At 38.9% G+C, this 21,753-nt stretch overlaps 1 long non-coding RNA gene across 2 annotated transcripts in view; it reads left to right on the top strand.

Annotated features, from left to right (window-relative positions):
• The window catches only part of LOC124861761, a 42,746-nt gene that overhangs the window by 1,259 nt on the left and 19,734 nt on the right, over positions 1-21,753 (top strand). The gene's annotated exons all lie outside the window — the stretch shown is intronic.

The raw sequence follows: 21,753 nt of genomic DNA, 5'->3' as shown, positions 1-21,753 counted from the left end.
ATGTTGCAGTTAAACTAGCTGCCAATAGCTATTTTCATATCATTTACATGAACATAAATCAGGTTTTGAGCAGAAATTCACATCAGAGGTTTGAGCAAAGTGAGTATTAACACTCTGTTGTCAGCTATGTGCATGTACTGGGGAAAATTATTAGAAAAAAAAACTTTTTACTTGTGCTTGACAGTAAAAACATAGTAATAAAAAAAGAAATGCAACCAATTCCAAACCACATTATCTTGTGCTATGATTTCTGAAAAGAGAGTAGAAACTGAGCATAATTTGGGTTTAAAGAAAAATGTATAAACGGTAAAATAATGTAAAGTCTAGCTTTGTTTCATTTTTCACCCACTCAGAGTGGACAAAGCCTCAACACAGCCCTATGATTGGAAAGGATCTCCAGCCTATATCTGGTCATACAAACACTGTTTGCTCTGGGCTTCCTGTCTGTGGGCTTACATTACAATGTGTAGATTTAGAGATTGGGGAACTAAAGTCGGCAGGCTTTTCAGCTGGATAAGGTTTTTCTCTCTGCCTCTCAGACAACCACCGTGCCGCCTCCTCCTCCTCCTTCTGCAGCCCTCTGTCTGTCACACTGTCGTCCAATACCAGATGGTAGGCGTTCAACACAGAGAGCTAAGCTAAAATACCTGATTACAATTCACCAATACAATTCAAATATCATGGGCAGGCTTAGGGATAATTCCTCTGTAACAATATCATTTATTTCCCCCCCTGTTTCCTTTATCCTTGTTTTACCAGGAGAGGAGATAGCAAAGCCCTTCCTCAAACAGATAAAAGAAAAGATAACCTATTTTTTTTCTGTACTCTTACTCTGATCCTAATCGTTGCATTAAAAATAAAACCACGAAGAAAATAATATATCAGTCCTCACTTGTACTATATTTTAAAGAAATAAAACTAATTAAGATGAAAATATTTATAGGATGCAAATTGTGCCCCAGCTGACATTTTGGAGCCATGATGATAATGAATGAAAATTTTATTCCAAATTCATATTTATGCGGTTTATTCATATTTGACGAATATATTCAACTCCAGAGGAGTCATACATATACATTGTAGTCTTGTAAATGTATGAACTACACCATAATAATTAAACCTCACATTAGTCGTGACACACTGAAGGAAACCCATGGGCATGTTGCCTTTTATTGAGATAATACATTTTATTATCATGTAATAATGTTATTGAATATTCTGATGTACCCTGAGATCATACACTCTTGATAGATGGGCATTTAAATTTTAACTATGTTTTATTCAAGAGTAAAAGGTTTTGTTTGTGAGGCTAAAGATCACAAATAATAAATAATTTTACTTTATAAGCTGTGCTGAATATAAAATATAAGTAAAATACTTGCTTATTTTTTATTTTCTTGTGTTTTTTATGTGATAGGCTACTATGATAGTTGTATATTTTCTTCTTTTTTTAGCTTTAAAGATACATTTTTTGGGGGGTAAAATGAAAATCATGGGATTCATTGGTTTTAGTTGTGTTTTTTATGGCTTATTTAAAATATTTAATGTGGCCCTGAATTTGGGCTGGCTAGAATGTATTATTTGCCGTATCGTATATAGTGTCGGCTTACAGTGACTTTTGAGCTATAACACAAACTCAGTAAGTATGGATATTTTACATGAAGTATAGACAAGTGTTATGTAAATACTTATTTTTTACAAAAGGAATTATTAAATGTACAGGTATAAGCAAATTTGTTCTATAAGTTTAAAACAGTTTTTTCAATGTTAATTATGTAATTTAATTAAAGAATTCATGTTTTACCAAAATCCATTTTGTAAAACATACAGTGCAAAAAAAATGTAAGCTAAAATAGTTTTTCTTGTTTTTAGGAACTTCAGTGAAACAGCTGCAAATTCCATCTAACACGGTTTCTCTAATGTCACTGTTTTCACGATTCCTGACCACAACGTGACTGTTTTTAAGTTTTTCCAGCTGGTTTTTGAAAATGCTTTAAGCGTTGCAGAAATCTCCCATCTCCCAGAGGAACGTGTGCGCCTTCAACCAAACACACGAACCCCTCCCCTCCCAAATGTGGAGTTTCTTACTCTCTCTCTCTTCTTTCCTTCCACCGTAAACTCCGGTTTTTCGCTCTTTTCAGGCAAGTGTTATTCTTTCATGGCCAGAGTGTGTTTTTCTCTCTCGGGGTGTGATCTCTGGTGTGGGCAGAGGTGCGTCTTAGCCGCCCACACCGTTGGCACTCCTGCCCAAGTAGCACCCATAACAACGAACCATTAGTGGCATGGCAGTCTACCCACATCTCAACCACCTTCATTAGTCATTCAGCTCCTTATTTTTGTTTGGTTTCCCCTCTGGCTCCTAATTAATGCTTAATCGAAACTGCTGAACTGGGCTAGTAGAAATTTCATGAATATTAAAATCGACCCTGACGTTTTTTCTCACTTTCTTCATTTTTTTTCTTTCGTCTTTCGGTTGTCAACATTAGTAGCCAGGCACTATTAATTTCTGTTGCTGTCAGTGATATTAAGCATCACACTTATCACCACTGTAACAATGATGGAGGACATGAGGCAGTGGAGTTTCTTTTGGCCAATAGAGAGTGTCTTGAGTTTTGGTTTTCACTTTGTTTTTGCAATTTTAGACTTGAGGCCCACCACAGGTGAGTCAGGCAGAAAAAAATCTGGTGAGGATACGACTCAAAATGCTTGAAAGTCCAACTCCTTAAGTCAGTTTGGATGCATATTAAGCTTACAGAAGAAACTGATTAACATCCCAGAAAATAGATTTTTATTGACCTGTGCTGATAGGCGTTTGAAACCAAACCCCAGATGTGTTTTTAAATGTTTTAAAGTACACGCTCAGCGTTCTCTTCAGTCCCATCAAATATTTTTTTCCACACTGACCAAGTTTCGAAACCCTCACCAAGACCGTTTTTGCCAGATGATTAAACAATTTTTAAAAAGCGGTCCCCAGGCTGGATACAAGATCTGGAGAATGCTTCCTATGATGGAAAACGGAATGTTTGATCTTTATTCTCAGATTTACAAAAGATGCATTCGAGAGTGGGTTGTTGTTTGCTTGCTTGAATGCTGAAAGTTGTGATTAGATTTTTATTCATAAACTTTGTTGGTAAGTCGATTTGCAACAAAAGCCCACAGGAAAATGTACAAATTCAAAACAAAAACTATTCCACAATAATTAGCTAATCCATGCAGCTTACCGGAGAACTCTTCTAAACGAGTTATCTTGTAACTCCTAATGGAACGTGATTATTGATATTTCCTTGGAGGATTGCCCTTCAAATCTCTTCAAAGTCTGGGAAGAAAACCGTTTAAAAATATACAACAAGCTTGAATTTTTTTTCATATTTTAGTTACAAAATCTGCATCTGGAATTAATTTGTTTGAATTTTCTATGCTGTATTATTGTTTCTTTTCAAAACCTACCACAAGCTCTGATATAATAATGTGATTGTGGAAAAGGCATCCCACAACAGCACGATCATGTCGCCTCTGTAAAGAAATAAACAGATGTCCGTGTTTTTTCTGACTAAATTGATGGTGGCATCGCAGGCAAACCAAATTGAAATCTTTGTGACAATTTCTCTGAAGTTGCTCAAATACAATTTGACTTCTGACAAGGGGGGATGCAATTTATAAAAACAGAACATGCCATCAGTGGAGGCCAGCATTTGCATAATGAGGATACTTCCATTTCTGCCAGCAATGTTTTTGACAGCCTCTATCTAAAAGCTGTGTTGGAGAGGAGTGAGAAATGTCGATACGAATAATCCAGAAGAGGCGGAAAGAGTAGGAGATTGGGGCAGCAGCCGGATCCATCAAACGAAACAAATGTAGTTTGGCAAATTTAAAGCAAAAACAAGTGATGCTAGGTGACCCTGGCAGGAAAGCAACTGAAGGGGCCTTCTGCCCTGAGCTACAGCCATGACTTTGAATGCACCGGAGTGGAGTTAGACCGCAGGAAAAACTCCGGAGGTTGTTCTGATTGGTTGACAAATATGACTGAGCTGACGCTAATTTCATGTAGCTCTTTTGCTCTAATTGTTGATTCAATTTGCTAATGACTAATTTGATTTAAGTGGCAGGCACATCTCCATGTAAGCAGGACATGGAGAGAAGGAACGACAAAAAAAAAAAAAAGGGACTGGAGGTGGCGTGATGGCTTGTCACGGAAAGGCTGCTCGCCAATGAATATTCCATGAGAGTTCACACTTAATTGTTTCTGATTTGTTTATTTTTTTCAATACAGTGCTTTAGCGCACACTCCATCAGTCCTGGTGTTGACACCCCGTGTATCACCCCACCCTTTCCCCCACCATTCCCTCCGCACCATCCCCCACGCCTTCTTCACAAGTGGTGCTCAGATGTCCATCAAACACAGCAATGAAGGATCACTATAAGTTGTTTGAGCCTGTCAACTGAAGCACTCCAACACTTTCGTCCCCTTCATGTGTTCCCTTGTTGAGCCCGCTGGAGATCTCTGATGTGAAGCACTAGATGAATTTCTAAACAGACATCCGGGGACCCCGTTGAGAGCCGCTACCTGTTGCCAATGCAAATCTGTTCCTAAGATCCTGAGGAAGCGTATTGTTCCAGCGCCGAGTGTTTGAGTCCACTTGCAAGTTGTTTGCCTCTGGGAGAGGACGTGTTTCTCGAAAAACAAAAAAGGCTGAGCGTGACCTCTTGTTTGAGTTTGGGGGGGCCCAACACGGCAGTTCAAAGTCCCTCCAGTTTTTCAACAACGCAGAAGGAAATGACAAAAACCAGCTCCAACTGATCTAAATGTGCAGCAGTAGAGAATTCAACATGAGTAGACTATGAAGGGTACTCACCCACATGAAAGCCACAAGAGACAACCTCAAACCGAGCTCTTTGCCGCTTGCTTACTGGAAACATTGGCGTCCATCCGTTTGTCTTTTGTTGCAGCTCCAAGCCTGTCGAGAGTATGTTTCCTTTTGTTTTTAATCTCATTTTGCCTCTCCCATTGTGTACGGGTACGTTTTGTTTTTCCCTTGTACTGGACAGACTTGTAAAGAAGCAAATCTCAATCCTTTTATGCCTTTTATCCTCTCCCTTGACGGGTCTTTCTCACCGCATGACTTGCAAATCATGCTGTGATACTGAATGGGATTGACATTCTTAGATGTAAATACATAGAATATTTTCTATTTTGTAATGGGCTTTGGAAAGGAAGTCTAATTATTGCATAATGATATTTTTTCCCCTCTCATAACTGTCTGGGCCAACAAATGAGTTGCATTGGAGATTATGCATTAATACAACCATGTATTTATGCATTAATTCAACTGTGTGGATACTTATTTAACATTATACAACGTAGATTAATTTATTCATTTATACATTTGGGTCATTGTTGCAATTGGGCAAACAGGGTGGGAATCATATGAGGAGCTCAGCCCAGATTTTTTATAGTTTTGATAAAAAACTGAAAAAATAGTCATTATTTGGCGCAAACACTTGAACATTGTTGAATTTATGTTAACAAATGTTATTTTTGTGAGCTGCGTGCGTAACAGTTTTCAATATCAATACATAAAAATGAGCTCATCCCTGATTTTCACCAGTGTTTGTGGAAACTGGGCAGAAATTCTTATTAGTGCTGCTGGAAGCTGGTCAAAAACAGCTAATCAGTTCCCAAGAAAACCCAGAAAAACTTTATTAAACTATGTTTTTATATGGGAGGAATCCTCGTAAAAGGGACGATTCTGACCTTGTTATATTTGACTTGTACATGAAGAACTGATACCAAAATTTTTCAAAGGTTGCCGCAGACCACGATGTGAACTTCGTGTAAATATTTGAGTTTCGTTTTATCAGTAATGTTGGAGACCTGTTCAAGTGAGCAAATCAGTTCCCAGAAACAAAAATCCAAACTTTCATTTTGCCAATTTTCATTCCCTATTTTTTTGTTTTAATGTTTTGAGAGTAAACCCTAAATGCGACAGTTTGGAAGGCCTTTAGTTTGAATATTGCAGGAGGAGGTTTTAGTTTTTGTGATGTGTGCTGGTGTGGATTCTCAGTCATCCGGGACATGACAGTCCTGAAGGTTTAAGTAGAGGGTAACTGGATTTCTTGAATACATTTCGTCTCTCATCTAAAAGGCTTCTTCAGTTCTTTAGGGTGATAATAAATTCCAATGCATACTTTGTGTTACTCATCCTTTATTACTGTTGGATGAGTTTTTACCTAAAAAAGAGTGGCAATTCTGGGCAGTTTAAATAGTTTTTTCAAATGGGAACCTCAGACTGGTTTTTACCAGAGCCTGAAACCTGGAAAAAACAGCCCACCAACTCTCAGAAGCACCAATGTAAGCTTTATTTAACTATTTAGAGCTTTTTTGTTGTTGTATTTTTAATTTTGGATGAGAGTGAAACCAGAAAAGAGTAAAGCTTTTAGATGGAGTGCAAACCCATTTGTTTGTCAGTACAGAGACATGACGTAGAAGGAGCCAGTCAGTTTACAAAAAAAGATCCAAAGTTTCATTTTTGAGTTTCTATTCCTTGTCTTTTTTTTTTTTTTTTTACTTCTGGAATGGAGTTAGCCCAAAGAAAAGTAATGTTTATGTCAACATTATTTTTGTGTTGTTCGTGAGGATGTCATTCCACCATTTTATACCAGTGTTACGAGTAACTGGGAAAAAACAACAAACTTGCCAACGAAAACCTTACCTTTCCTTAGTTTATTTAATCTTTTTCTCTTTTGGATCATAATAACCCCAAGAATAGAGGCTGTTTTGAGAAGTTTTAATCGGAGTCACCGAAGACTGGACAAAAACAGCCATTCAGCTTCCAGAAGTAGTTTTGGATCAGAGTGAAACCTAGCAAGAGTGATGGTTTTGGAAGGTTTATCTGTTTATTTAGCACAGAAGGAACCCATACTTTGCATAAGCCCAAAGAAAAGAGGAAGTTTTCTACAATTTATATTTGTATTGCACACGAGGAGCTCATAGCTTGTTTTTACTGGTCGTCGAAGACAAACAATCACTTTAAGGGTTGTATTGCCCCCCCTCTTTGTCATTTTTTTCTTATTAGATGAGCGTAAACAGTCCAACACAAAAGAGTGTTGGACAGTTTGTATGGTATTTTATTACAAACATCAACAGCTTATCCCTAACTTTTTTCGCTATTACAAAAACTAGGCCAAGGCATCAGTTTTCACCAACCATGACATCTTTATTCAGTTTCTGAGGAGATTCTTTCTTTTCTTTAAGTTTTAAAATCTTATTTTTGTTGACGTTTCTGGAAGCTGCTTCCAGAACTTTGGTTATCTTTTGTGTGAGGTGTTTTTAATCAGACTTTTTGTTTTTTTAAGAGATAAAACCCAAGGAAGACTAATAGGCTTGGAGGTCTTTATTTGTGCAGTTTCAATGAGCAGACATTGAAACTTTAACATTTGCATCTTTCTATACTTTTTTTCTTTCTCTTATTTTAGTTTGAGCTAAGAGTAAAGCCAACAGCACACAAGGTGTGATGGTTTTAGGGTTTATTGTTATTTTCCAAGAGAACTGCATAGCTGGTTTTTATTGGAGACTTGGCAAAAACATTTACTTTTGACAAAAATATTTAAGAAAACATACTTTTAATAGGTTGTTTGATTCCTTCTCTACTTTTTCTAACTTTAGGATGAGATTAAATCTGCAGAAGATGGACAGTTTAGGACATTTTGACTATGAACTGAACAAGATGTGCCTTTTAGTTACTAGTGTTGTTGGAAACTGACCAGAAACACTGAAGCAAAGTTCTTTTCAACTGTCATTTATTTCTCTTTGTCTTTCTTTACTTTGGGAACCCCCCAGAAGAGTGACAGATTTTGGCGCTTTGTATTAGTATTGATAAATAAACATTATTTAAAACATCTGTCAGGCCTGGTTAAATATCCTTGGCGTGGTTCAGTAGCTTCACCGACCCACGGCATCGAATATTTAATTATTGCACTAACTGCATAATGAAAAAGTCAATTTCCACACTGGCGCCCCTGTGCGCAGAAGACAATTGCAATTCTAATATCTGCATCTGAAATCTTCCCGGTGCACCCGTCTCCCCCGCCTTTCCCGCGTCCCGTCTCAATGCCTCGCAGGGCTGCAAAGTCTCCTGCATTACCATAGCCCTCTTCCTGACTTAAGTCTGCTCCTCGTACTTGCTTGTCGTGGCTAATTACGTGTTTAACCCTGTGCTGGGGAGCTTGTTTTACATTCAAATTTATGGGGACCTCACTGATCTGTAGAATAAGCAGGGAACATGACGGCATCGTCTTCTGGTAATTGATTATCCTCTTAGAAAAAAGAACCCGCTTCCAGAGGAGTGCCGTATTGAAGTTATTGACCTTTGATCTTTGGCGTGTTGAAATATTAATTTGTTGGGGGGGGGGCAGGGTCACAGGTGGATGGTGGCTCATGCTTTTAAAAAAGTCCAGTCACAGTATTGAGTTTTCTTAAAATGTAGCCTTTTTATTGTGTCCACAATATTAGTGTTATTATTTGTATTTATTCTCAAAGTTATTTGCATTTTTATTACAAGAAAATGGAAGCCCTTTCCTGCTCATAACATCACGATGCTGCAGCAATAATTTCCCGATCTGGTTGCTTGTGTGGAATAAATAATTATGCATATGTTGTCAATATTTACATTTCCACTGTTTAATTTAATTCTAATGGAAGTCCCTGGGCGATAGGAGCAGCAGCTAATAGAAGAGGAATGATTAAAGCTTTCTCTGTAATAAACCGACTTGCTCCACTGTAATCTAATGTAGCATATCAGTGTTTACAGACTACAATGACTTTGATCGCTTTTACTGTGGAATTAATTTCTTTATGCACTTTTCCTCTTGCCGTTTTTGAGAAAAATGAATGAAAAACTGTCTCTGCGTGTTTGGTGTTGTGTTCCGCTGCTTCAACTCGCCTATTTAGTCATTATCACACGGCCTCCTTGTAGGCACAGTGGTTCAATTGTGCTGTGAGCGGAGTGTGTTTGTGTGCGTTTGGCATGCAGTACCAGGCTGGGTCAAAGCAGCTTAGTTCCGATCTGTTGGGTGACCTGCCCGTGCCACGCTGGCCTCACTGACCCGCATGATTTCATTATAGCGAGGTGAGATGTCGGTTTACTGCGCACACAGAGAGGCTTATACACACACACACACACTTACCAGTCACTCATCTACTTTTGATAAATTAACAAGAAAATTCGCTATTGTAAGTAAGGTATGGAAAAAAATGAAAATTGAGTATAGAAAAATATTAGATTTTCCAGACTTTTTTCCTTCTTCTGTTCTCTATTAGACTATTAATGCTTAATCCATTAAGTTTTACATTGATTTATGTTATATTTACAGGCTGTATTTTGATTTGCAAGTTTACACATTGATTTTAACATTTTATCCATCAGTATTTTGCTTTTTTACTCACTGTCTGAATGCACTTTTTCAAAAATGGAAACAAAAATAACATTTCAGTATCTTTTTGGTGTGTAAACTTACATTTATATTAAACAAGACCTATGGTATTTAAAGTGGGTTAAAAAAGTGAAATGAAGCGGTAAAATAGATACTTTTATCAACGTTTATAGACAAGATGAAAGAACCAAAACTCACAAAAGAGCTTTAAAGAATCTCCATTTGGTCTAGGATACTCTGTTCTTCTTTTGACAAGTTCTGGAGTTATGGATTTTAAAATAGAGCTGATCTAAGTTAGTCCTGAAGCCACAAACGCAGCGACCCTCGCACCACTTTCTGCAAATCTGAAGCAGCTTATGTAATCACTTGTGAAACCTACAGATAGTAAGATTCAACTACTGTTCAAGCAGGTGTAAGGTTAATAATGTGAATTGAAATTCATAAAAATTAATTTGTTTTTAATTACAAAAAACAGTTCTCAACTTCTGGGTCTAGAAAAGTATGGAAATTTGTCAAGAAAAATGTGGAGGAACCCTGGAATAAATTCAATGTCGAAAAGTAACTAGTTAAATCTTCCTAAAAAAAGATGCATCAAAGATGAAGAACTGCTTGAACTTTGATTATTTTTAAGGCCGCATTGAAAGAGATGTGTTTATTCGCATTTTAAATGTATACAAGATAACAGGAAGTAGAAGTAAGCAATAAAAGGTTATATCTATTTTTTAAAGATGTCTCCAAAAACACATAAAAAAACAGACGAATGCAATCAGCTTTGAAAATAAATAATTAGTGATTGAACTCTCATTTAACAGAAGCAATGACAACATATTGATCCTAACAGCAAGTTAGCTCCTCATTATCATGTCAGAGCACAAGCAAATTTAGTCTATTAAGCTCAAACACATTCATAGGCTGTATATGGAGGGATCTGTACAATATCTGATCACTAGATGGCGATCTAGGTTAAAGCAGAGTGCATCCATAAAGCCTTCCTGTCAGCAGTCTGCTGCTTTACGCTGAGGTTTCCTTCTCATTGAAGTGTAAACACTTGCAATATGTAGAGGTATAGAATATGAATTGCTCCTTATCATTATTATTATTATTATTATTATTATTATCATTTCTTGGCTTGCCTTAATCTGTCATCCTGTGTGAGACCACACCACTGATAATAACTTATTTGTAATCTTACAGTTTTTATCTTAAATCTAGCTTGCTCTGTATGAATGTTGAAGGTGACATATTGAATATTATTCATGATGAAAATGAAAAATTGCATCAATATAAACCCAAGCTAAATAAAGGTTTTAAGAATTTGATCCGAGTATTTATCTCAAAAATTCCTCAGAGAAGTAAATATTGCTGTCTAGTTTGGGTTCTACGTTGAGTTGGATGCAGTTACACAAACAATAAAGGTTTAACCAAAAGTCTTTTTTTTTTTCAAAAACCAAAACAATTGTTTCTCCACCTGTAAGGAGCAGAAACTGATTAAAAGGACAGTAAAACTAGGATGGAGATTAACATCCTTTAGTGAATGGAAATAAGACTTTGTAGAAGGTATCTTGGGGCATTTTTTGATAATGGTTCTAAACTTGATAATCATGTAGTCCAGTCTGGCTTCTATCATCTGAGGTTGATCCCTAAAATCAAATCCTATCTACCTCATAGTGGCCTTAAAAGGGGGTTTCACTCTTTTATTACCTCTAGACTGAACCACAGGAACTCTCTCTATATTGGGATGGACAACTCTCTTCTTTCTCGTCCGCAGCTGGTCCAAAACGCTGCTGCCTGTCTGCTGACCAGTAAAAGGCAATGTAACCACATTACTCCCCTATTGTCCTCCCCCTAATAGCTACCTGTCATTTTAGGATTGTTTTAAGATTTACTTTTGGTTTTTAAATGTCAGGCACCTCCTTACACAAGCGTGTTCCCAGGAGAACTCTGAGGTCAGGTGACCTGCTGCTTTTCGAGGTTCCTAGGACTCGTCCTGTGAGCCAAGGAGACAGAGCTTTCTTTGCTGTGGCTCCCAAACTTTGGAATGATCTCCCACTGACTGTAAGGATGGGCAACACCTGGAATGATTTTAAATCTCTTTTAAATTTGTTTTTTTAATTTAGCTTTTTATTCCAGTTGACCTAAAGCATCAGGCTTATTTTATTAATGATTTTTATTTTCGTATTTCGTAACTGCCGTTATACCATTAGCTTTACTGTAGATGTTGGATTTTATTGCTAATTTTATGTTTTTGTTTCTTTTATTTCATGGACCTGTACAGTACTTTAGTCATTTCGGGTTTTTAAAGCGCTCTATAAATAAAGGTTGATTAGTAGAGTAGCACAGCATTGCCCCTCCCCGACCTGTTGCTCTGCACGGCTGGTCAGTTGGCTGAAAGAAGGCTACTAGACTTGAAAGACTAATATGGCGATTTGTAAATAAATACAATAACTTAATTATAAATGTGTTATAAAAGTTATAATAATAAAAATGTTATACAAATATGCTAGTTATGTACTGATACTAATATAATTTTTTTACGTAACGTATACTAAATAAAATAATAATAAAATAAGTTGTTAATTTCTAAGTAATAAATAAAATACTAATGTGTTGTGCTATAATAAATAATAACAGTAAAACATATTTTAAACTTAAATAATAAAATGGAATAGAATATAAATTAAAATATGTGGATGATAAGATAATACAATTATTTTGCAGCAGAATACATAATTGTTGCTTTTTCTATTTAAAATTTAAAAAGGTATTTGTGTTAATATTAAAGGTGAAAATGTGTTTATTTTCCTTAAACGTTGCCTTATATGAATGTAAATTAATAAAGCTACTGTGGATAAAAAGAAAGTTGAACACTTACAGCCATAGTAAAAAAGATAACACACCGTTATTTAGTTCCTGAATCTCAGGATATAATTAAAGAGGTCTGGTCTTTAACTGGTTAGAGATTTATAAGATTATAGATAAATCTAACGTCAGGTTAAAACTAACAGAGACCACACATTTATTTGGCAAAGATAAAGTCATAATGACCACCTGTATCAAAGCAGGTTTTGGTAGTTTGATGCTCTGGAGGAAACAGGTTTGTGTTAACACAGCGCCAGTGTGAAAAGACATCAGCAATGAGCTTAGAAAAGCTATTGTTGCTGCAAATCCATCAGAGAAGAGTTATATAACAGTTTTTAAACTCTTCAAATTCCGACATTCTGCGATAAAAAATATTATTCACAATTGGAAACCATTGAAATTAACTCCAACATGCTATGTTAAAGGTAATGACACAACACTGAAGAAGTGTGGCTTATTTGGTAAAGGTTAAAGAGAAAATTCAGTTATGTTGACATAGTTTTGCTAAGTTGAATCTGAATGATCAGCAAAACTTCTCGAACAATCTCTTTTAGACAGATAAGACCACAGTAGAAATGCTTGGCCATAATTCAGAGTGCCATCTTAGAATAAATACCTCATCCCAACTGTCAAGCTGTGGTGGAGGTGTGATGATATGGGCTTATTTTGCCGCCATTTATTTGACCATAAGCATCTTTATATTTCAGAGTCAAACACTTGGAAGCTTGGACCAAACTTTGTCATTAACAGGACAGTGATCGATTACCCAGCTGCTTCAATAGTCTAGTCCAAGTCCGGTCAACCAACTGGTTTTACTGTCATTTTGATAGGTTTATGTTTTTAAGGCTCTAGGTTAATTGTATACACTGACATACCGTGAACCAATTGTTCTTTTTGTCAAAGTAAAAGGAGGTTGCCTCAATGTCAGTGTTGTCGCCCTGTATTATTGCAGCATAGATCTTTCAGAGAATGTGCAAACATTCTTGCTTATTTTGGGGCAGAAATATTTTGTAAAAAGTAGAAAAAATATCTAAATCAAAGGTCTAAATCAAGAAGTACCCCAAAATTAGAAAAGCTTAAAACTTCCAGATATCAGAGAGGAACCTGAGAAATAAGCGACATTTAGATTAAATATAAAGCATGTATAGTGACCTTAAAACTAGTCAAATGGTTTGAAAACATGTTTTACAATATATTAAAGTGTTTTTTTACCCATCGCATATTGTAATTTGGCTAAAACTAAGCAGTTAATGAGAAAAAGATCTTGAAAAGGAAGTGTCCAGAAAGAAGCAAGGTATCAGAGCAAGTTTTAGCTGAAACCTCTCCTGATGTGATTCTAGAGCAAAGAAGGTAAATCAGAGGCAAAGGGAAAATAATAGGAGGACGACTATGTTTAAGGTCACCCATCAAAGCTACTTCATTTGCATAACCTGCATGCAAGCTTTATTACAATCCACACAAGCACACATCCTGCCACCGTTGCTGCTCATCACTTCTACCTCCGCCTCTTTGCAATCTTCCTCGCCTTCTTTACATCAACTTTTTTTCATCCTTTTCTTGTATTTTCACCCACTCTTTGCGTATGCACGTTGTCATTCTCACAATAATAGCGCTCGCGTGCCTTCATGTTGCCGGTTGTTTACTTAAAACGTAATCTGCAGATGTAACAGAGGACGAAATTGAGTCTAACAAATGGTTTGAAAGGCTCACGTGGCATATCGAGCTCAGCCCCAACAAAGGCAGACAAAACGCCGGTCTTTTCTTCCTCCCCTCAGCATCTGAAGTTGATATTTTCAACAGAATGGTTCTGTGGCTGACGCTCCCCGAATAAAGGATTCGGTGCTGTTGTGTTGTGTGCTGTCATTTTGACTTGAATGGGGGAAAGTTGAGGCCCAATTGTTTGCTTTAGCTGTTGAGGAGAAATTGGTTTGTTTGATTAAGATTTGGCTTGTGAATGACAGCTCGATCTATCTATCTATCTATCTATCTATCTATCTATCTATCTATCTATCTATCTATCTATCTATCTATCTCTATCTCTATCTCTATCTCTATCTCTATCTCTATCTCTATCTCTATCTCTATCTCTATCTCTATCTCTATCTCTATCTCTCTCTCTCTCTCTCTCTCTCTCTCTCTATCTCTTTTTCTTTCTTCTATTTTCTCTTTATATTAAAAGCCTGTAAAAATATCCCTTAAGCTAAAGTTGCTAAAAAAGGATGTACAAATGTGGAGTTTTTGTCTGAAATGCCCAAATGTGTGAGGTGTGGTTCTTGGGCCCAAATGCAGAAAGGCAGGCAGGAGCAGCATGGAGAGTTGAAAAAGATGTTTACTTAAGATGAAATGCCCCCCAAAAAAAAGAAAGTACAACATGACTTTAGGAGTGGCAAAACAGCATGGCACAAAACAGGCACGGACTGGGGCAGACTAGGTATGAGCAGAACAGTCATGGACAGGCTTGGCATGGCAAACAGTTTTCTCCACTAAGGAGTAGACAGAACAGAAGAGAATATTTGGAGCATGGCAAAGGTGAAAGCAGTGGACCGAATGAAGCTTACTAAGGTGGCAGTGGCTGAGAATGGTAACAAAACATGATAGGAACTAAACAGAGATTCAAAGACACAATAATACCAAATACACCATAAACAGAATGAATGAGAAACTAAAACAAATAGTCATTAACTTATAACGCACCACCTGGAGAGCATAAACTATACCAATTGAAGGCAAGACCCAAAACAAAACGCAAACATCTACAAATCATGACCCAATGAGCCTTCCTAAATTGATGAGCAGCAACAGTTGCATAGCTAAGGCCAGTGGTGTCATCTTTCCATCCTGGCATTGTGCTAATGTCTACTACTTTCCCTTTTAAATAGGGAAAAGTATATATTCTGGCTTTTAATTTAAGGTGAGACCCCTCAAAGTCATTGCTGTTCTCTTTCCATCTTGACATCTTGTTGTAAAAACACCTGCTACTTTCTTTTAGAAATGATATAATGGATGTGATTGCTGTTCTCTTTTCATCATGGCATTGGGTTTACATAGACTCCAGCTATGTTCTCTCTAAGATGGTGTAATTGTGTATCTGCTTTTTTTTTTTTACTTTGCCTCACCATTTTCTAACATAAAATGCCAATGAATGTCATTGCTGTGTTCTTTTTATCTTGATCTTGCCATTGTGTTAACACACACCTGTATGCTGCTAAGAGGGCAGCTACTAAAACTTCTGCTGGTGGTTACACTACTGATAGTTAGTCCAATTGACCAGCAACTGGCTGCTACTTTTCTTCTTAAATCCTATTGAGGCAGCAAGGGTGTTCTTTGTTTTCCGCACGCTGATTTGTTTCTCCATTTGGGCTGTCTTTTGGTTTAAATAATATCGACAGAGCTCAATATTGTTTGTTCATCCAATGTTACATTTTGATCATTTCAGGATTTTGTAAAAAGAAAAGAAAAACTGTTATAGTGTGATTTTTAGAGCCTAGAATTGAAACAAAGGTTTTCTTTTTTTTTTACAATGGCTGAATCTGTCTATCTTAAAAGAGCACTGTGATTTATCTGAAAGTAGCACTGTGATTATAGTTAATAATCCATGACCCACACATTACTAGACAATGCCTGTATCTGTGTGCGTCAGTGATTGTGCAAACCAACCCACCTATAGGCTCTGCTGCAGCAGGTGTGACCCATAATCTGCAGTGATATAATGTTGTGTTTGAAATCTCCAAATTGGCTCCCAGTTCACCAAAAATTACATTACACCTGCTTTGGAGAGCATTGGTGCTGTAGCTCCCAGCAAGAGCAGGTGCTGCCTTAAATCCGCTGTAATGCACAATGATGGAGGATGCCTTTAAAAGGAGGTTTTTGCTGTGAAATACATATATTGTTTATAGATGAATAATTAATCACCTATAGTTCTTTTTCAACTGTAAAACAGATGGATACATTTCAGTGCAGCAAATTAATTAATTAATCAAGCTTTATCAGCTTGTAATCTAAATTAGATACCTTTTTTGTCATTTAGGGTGATCAATATTTGCAGTGTTCCAAAAATAAACTTTTCACTGGGGCCCAGCAGGGGTCTTTTCTCTTTATCCACAGCCATTCCTCTCTGCTACCTCTGATATAGCTCTGATGGTAGTCATGGCTATAAACCTTCTGCACCCCACTTCCACAGGACGAACTTCAGTGCTCCAGCCATGCTGTTTAGCCTCTGCTGCAAGTTCGGCATAGTGCCAGTGTTTACATTCATCGGCTTCATTCACTGAGTCCTACCAGGGGAGAGAGAGTTCAATGTAAAATACTTTCTTCAGAGAAGGAGACCAAAGCACCAGCTTTAATGTCCTTGGTTGCCCTTACACCTTGTCATGATGTCTTTGAGGGACACTACCCTGAAGCATTAGGCACACTCTGGAACTTCACCCAGCCACTGGTGAGAATTTGTTGGTGTTGGAAGGGTGTCATATGTTACTTTGCTTCCAGGTGATCTTCCTACTCTCTACACTGTCCCATTGTGTCCACTGGCCCTGCTTGCCAAGTGAGACCGACTTGGCCCACCTTGCCGCCTTCTCCTGTCAACGTATTTCTTCCACCACCAACAACCTGCGCTCTGTTACTGTAGCTCGAGGTTGGCTTTTAGTCCAAATCCTCCTACTATTTAAGCAGGTCTGCCTCCTCCACTGCGTTACCTGGTATTCTTTTTTTTCATCAGTGTCCTGTTTGGCAGAGTAGCACTCAGAATTGTTGTCTGAGTGCCAAAAAGAAGTTTAAGAGATTTACTTTCACAAGTGGAGCATTACGGCTAACACTTTAATGCTCTGCTTGATATTTATAAAATAATTTTTATTAGAAACTGCTTTGGGATTATTTCAATTGTCACGGAGATGGAAAGGAAAAGGAAAAAATAAGAAGCATGAAAGGGAGAGAGGTCGGACAAAAAGAAAAAATGTAGAGAAAGCGAAAAGAATGGAGGAGATTAAGAAGGATGAAGAGATTGCAAGATAACAACCAGCTTGCTTTTACACCTGCAGAAACATATAACAGCATTGTTACCAAAAAGTGCACGGTACTAATGAATGCAAGATGTATTTAGTGGTAACTGTGGTAACACCTGCATCTAAACACCTGTGGGTTTGAGTGTGAGTGTGATTGTGTATACAAGGTTTCTCCATAAAAATATGCAATAGCAAGTGTGAGGAGCCACAGAACTGCCCCGCTGGACCTGAGACAGACACGGAGGAGATCTGAGTCACAGACATCCAAAGGCCCCCCAGAGCACAGGAACCCCAGGAGAACTACCGCTGGGACTACTGCAACCCCCCAGACAAGAGCTGGGGAAAGTCCCAGGGGAACCACCCAATAGCTACTGTGCTGAAGCCCAGGGAGCTGCAGCAACGAGCCCACAGGCCCAGCTGGCAACCATCTACACCAGAGCAGATCCAGCCATGGGCCCATGACCCAATCTGACACAAAAACAGGCACACACAGTCACTATCAGACATTCCCACCCTCATGCATACACATAAAAAACACTCACACCTATGCACCCACCTTAACGTTGGACGTTGTACACTAACTCACACACCCCATACATACAGGCAGACCTTGGGCAGACCGCCCAAGTGCCAGCCCAGATTAGTGCTGACACCGCCCGAACCCAAGTGACCCCGGCCCCGTAACACCGCACCCACCATCCCCCCCTGACCGCAGTCACCAACGACCCCCATCCCCATCCCCATCCGGAGAGGAGGCCATATGCAAAAGAGGAGTCTATCTGGTCCAAACGAGCCCGCCAACAAAAGCCACTACAGGATGAAACAGTCCCAAGCCCCCAATAAATTCCGATCTTAACCCCATGAGCCCCCCACAGGTCCATCCCCAACCAAGACCCAGATATCGAACACATGCCTCCGAATCCAAATGGCATGAATCCCCTCCCCACAGGGGAAAACCCCACAGATGAGCTCCATCCCCAAAAAACATACGAAGATACTCCCACACAGCACAAGCTCCACATACAGCCTCGTTCCAAGCACCCCCGCCGCATCCTGCCCCCCACCACACAGCGCAATGCCACCCCAACCCCAGACACCACAGAGCCCCGTGCCCACAACAGAACCCCCGATCCCACACCAAGATGGGACAAACTCACCCAGCATGAGGTCCCCGGGCAGCGCCAAGCACCTGGGGCCGGCGGCCCCCACCACGCCCGCCGCAACCACACAAACACACCATATCACCGCCATTGCAACGATAGCCCAGGGAGAAACATTAACCAGCTCAGCTCCACCATTGCCGCTCAGCCAATTCAAATGGCGGTGACCCCACATCCAAAAAAGAGCACACAACCCCCTGGTGCAACCCCTCCACCCAAGACATGCTCCACTGCCCCACCCACCCCACCCCACCCCACCACAGCCCAGCACCCGGCCTGGGGCCATAGCCATAGAAGTAAGCATCGGACGAAAACCATCACAGTCCGCTAAGGACCAGGCACCTTGCCAACCCCACACCCAAACCCTGGAGGTGCCCCAGCATGCCGGCTAACCACATTCCCGCACGGCATACCAGCCGCACCAAGCAGGACGGCCGGACAACCCCTTCAACAAAGTGAAGCCACATCACAATCAACGCCACACACTGTCTGGCCAAGATCAGCATTACCATAATTATCACTAACAATGAATTAAACTTTATAGTTAACCACCAGAATATAGTCATGTGTGAATGTCATTTTGTCCCATTTTAAGAAAGCCTATTGCTGAACATTAAAACTTTTGAATGTCAACTGCATCCAAGCACCATTCATTTAACATTGAGCTAGTTGTAGGTTTCATGTCATGTTCTACATCTTCTGAGCTCTGTTTCTTTTCACTTTCTGTTTTACCGAGACCCGTTTCTCATAGGCACTCTTCAAAATAGGAAAGGCCAGAAAATGTCATTTAATTAAGGCAAATGTGTATTTCAGTCAGAAAATGGCTACAAGATAATAAGCACTTATGCAAACCTGGCAATATCTGCAGTAAATAGGACTGTGTGCATTGGTCAGATGGGACAAAGATTTAAGTTTTTGGTAACAAACAGTCCATGTAAGGGCAGATCATGTTCACTGTACAGTGCTATGGAAAAGTGCCCCCTTAGTGATTTCTTTGTTTTTTCTTTTCTTCACATGCTTTTTATGTTTCAGATCAAACATTTTAATAACAGAAAAGGATAACCTTAATAAACACAAATGTGATTTTTTCCAAGGATGATGTAATTTATTAAGGGAACATACGTAGTTATCAAAACTAATCCGGCCCTAAGTAAAATGATAATTCCCCCTATTTAAAAAATGAATTATTTAAATAAATTGTTTTTAGAAAACTGACACCAAATGGACTGACTACACTCAGGCCTGTTTATTATCAGAACTGCAAAATTAGGTACTTGATTAAATAGTACCTGTTTGACAACATGAATTAGTCTAAAAGCAAAAAGGTAAAAAAACTACTTATAAATCAAAAACCATGCTCTGATCTAAAGGAAGTCAAGAAAACAGACAAGGAGCAAAGTACCTGAAATCTATCAGCTAAGAAAAAGTTCCAAAACTATTTCTGAGACTTTGTGAACAGAACATCTAAAGCACTGCATGAATCACTCGGCTCGCTTAAGGTCAGAGCTCATGGTTTGAAAAAAAAAAAGACTGTGCTAAAATGGCATCCATGGAAGTGTTTCCATTCAAAAACCACTGCTGACTAAAAGGCCTGTCTGAAATTTGACAAAAAAAAAAAAAACTTTTTGGGAAAATTGCCCATCCTGTTACATTTCGAATAAAACTTACACAGCATTGCAGAAATAGACTATCATACTGATAGTCAAACATGGTGGAGGTAGTGTGATGGTCTAGGACTGCTTTGTAATTTCAGGACTGCTCTCCTGAATCCAAGGGAAAATGTTCATGCTTTATCAGTTTATGTCATTAAGTTTAAGTACATTTGGAGTGACTTAGTAAAGCTCTGGACTTAAATCCAATTGAGATACTATGGTTGGACCTTAGAAAGACTTCATGTTTAAAACCCTTCCAATGTGCCTGAAATGTGCCCGCCTGTCACCTATAGACTGCTGGAGACAGACACCAGCTTCCCCGCGACCCACTATGGAATAAGCGGTAGAAAATGACTGACTGACTGACTGTGCCTGAAATAAAAGAGTCCTGCAAACAATGAGTGGGCCGCTTTAGGCTGCCATGGGTGGTGCAATCAGTTCCTTTTTTTACAAGCTTTAAGAGCCAATTACTTCCATATAGGGCCAGGTTGGTGTGGATAGTACCTTTTTATAGGTGAAATCATCATTTGAAAGCTGCCTTTTGAATTTACACTGGTTATCAGTCTAATTTGAAAACTAGGGTTTTAAAATATGTCAGATGAAAATAAGGAAAAATGTTTTTTTCTCTTCTTAAGGGTCTAGGAATGTTGCATTAAAGAAAAAAACAGGATATTTTAAATAAAAACTTGATGGACTGGAAATGGGTTTTCAGCTGACAAATGACCCTCAAAATATGGACAAATAACAAAGAAATCATCCTTGCTCCGTGGCCTTCTCAGTCCCAAACCTGGATAAAATACAAAACTGGCAGAGAGAGATGCACAAAAGTTAGCATTAAAGAAAACCAAGAATAATCTGAATAGATTGACTGGTCCCACTCCAAGGTAGTGAAATATTTAATTTCACAACCTCTAACTTTCCAAAAATGGACATTGGTTGACCTTTAATCCTCAGTAGTTGGATACAAACACTTTGTGCCCATTCACCTTTCACAGCATAATATTGTGTTAATTATTTTGTATCTATTCCTTTGCATGGACATGCTTAGCTTAGAATTTCCTTTTTTGCAGTACAGAAGCATGTGTACCCATGAAATGACTCCCCTTTGCCCCAAAGACCCCTTGACCGCCTCCTCTGCTTGTGCCACAGCACAGTGGGGATCAACGGCAGGCCTCTTCTACTCATTAACCTAGTCTAATTAGATGGCAGGGAAGTCCATTGTTTGCCCTAATGAAGCCTCAATGGAAAGACAGGGCCTCGGCTGGATCTTCTGACACTGCTGTGAAATTACAATCCCCCTCTCCTTACCTCCCTCCTTTCCCTCTGTCGCCCTGCCTCTCTTGGTCTCATCTTTCTGGGTTTGGGTTTCTTGGTGTCTGTCAGGAACGTGGATAGATTGAGTGAGGCAGATAATCCGTGTGATAGCTTTACACATTCCCATACTGCTAATTTAGCTCTAGCAGTGAGCCAAGGGTGGCATTAGCTCTGCTTAGCGCCCCCAGTATGGATCCCATCCACTAATTACTTGAGCAGCCGTGGTTCGCTGAGATTTAAGTACCACCTCAATCCCATTATCTTCCATCCCTACAGCTAGCCCCTGTCGCCGGGCCCTTTGTAGTGGAGGAGCGGAGGCTGGAGGGTTATTGATACAGGACT

Source organism: Girardinichthys multiradiatus, chromosome 24 (assembly GCF_021462225.1).
Source record: "Girardinichthys multiradiatus isolate DD_20200921_A chromosome 24, DD_fGirMul_XY1, whole genome shotgun sequence".
In the NCBI taxonomy this organism is placed as follows: domain Eukaryota; kingdom Metazoa; phylum Chordata; class Actinopteri; order Cyprinodontiformes; family Goodeidae; genus Girardinichthys; species Girardinichthys multiradiatus.
This window is presented reverse-complemented; position numbering and strand designations above follow the sequence as displayed.